Here is an 890-nt window from a genome sequence, read left to right on the forward strand (position 1 = left end):
CCCACATCACACGGGGGATCCCCGGAGGGGGACGGGCCGGTCCTGCGAGTTTGGGCTCAGAAATAAAGCCCGAGGTTCTTTTCTGGGACCAGACTCAGGAGCGCCGTGGCGGAGCCCGGGGAGCAGCGGGGCCGGGCACGGGGCACCGGAGCTGCCTCGGCCGTGCGGGGCCCAAGGCGTCGGTCCGGGGGTGGATTCTGTAGGGGACAAAATGAACATTTTGGGGTAAAATCTGGGTTAATCTGCAGGGGAGAGAATGAACAGTTTGGGGTAAGAATGAGCTGATCGGTGGTCGCCGGAGGGACCAGCTCAGGCTGGTTCTGTGGTGCTGTGAAGAATTTGCTTTGTGGAAAGAAAGAGACACCTGAGACTGCCGCGGGAATCCTGGGGTGGAGCTGGGAAGGAAACCTGGTCTGACTGCGGGAATGGGAAGGGGGGGTCAGGAGGGGTCCTGGTCGGTCACTGGAGCTGCCGCCGGGAAGGCGACATGTGACGATGTATAGCGAGGTGTAAGGAACATATTGATTACTGGATTATCTATAGCGAGGTGTGAGGAACATATTGGTTGTAGGATTGTCTGTAACGAGGTGTAAGGAGCATATTGATGACTGGACTATCTAACGATATATAACGATCGTACAACGAGATATATATATATATATAAAATCCTCCATCGTCATCCTTCTCCCAGCCCCGCTGTGTTCTCAGGGTCTTGGGGGCAGAGTTTGGGTCTGGACAAGGCTCTCGGGCACAGGGTGGGATTCTTGGGGTGCAGGGCCAGGATTTGGACTCGATGCTCCCTGCGGGTCCCTTCCAGCCCAGGAAATGCTGCGATCCTGTGCCTCTGAGGGTGAAATAAAGGGCACCGGTGGGGTTTGTGCCCGCTGTGT

General features: G+C 56.7%; 1 long non-coding RNA gene across 1 annotated transcript; it reads left to right on the plus strand.

The window, feature by feature from the left end:
* The first annotated feature begins 103 nt into the window (after positions 1–103).
* Positions 104–655, plus strand: LOC108446432. Its single transcript, XR_001861602.1, has 2 exons — positions 104–547; positions 588–655. It is a non-coding gene; the product is annotated as an uncharacterized LOC108446432 (long non-coding RNA).
* The last annotated feature ends 235 nt before the right edge of the window (positions 656–890 follow it).

This window comes from Corvus brachyrhynchos, unplaced genomic scaffold (assembly GCF_000691975.1).
Source record: "Corvus brachyrhynchos isolate BGI_N302 unplaced genomic scaffold, ASM69197v1 scaffold315, whole genome shotgun sequence".
In the NCBI taxonomy this organism is placed as follows: domain Eukaryota; kingdom Metazoa; phylum Chordata; class Aves; order Passeriformes; family Corvidae; genus Corvus; species Corvus brachyrhynchos.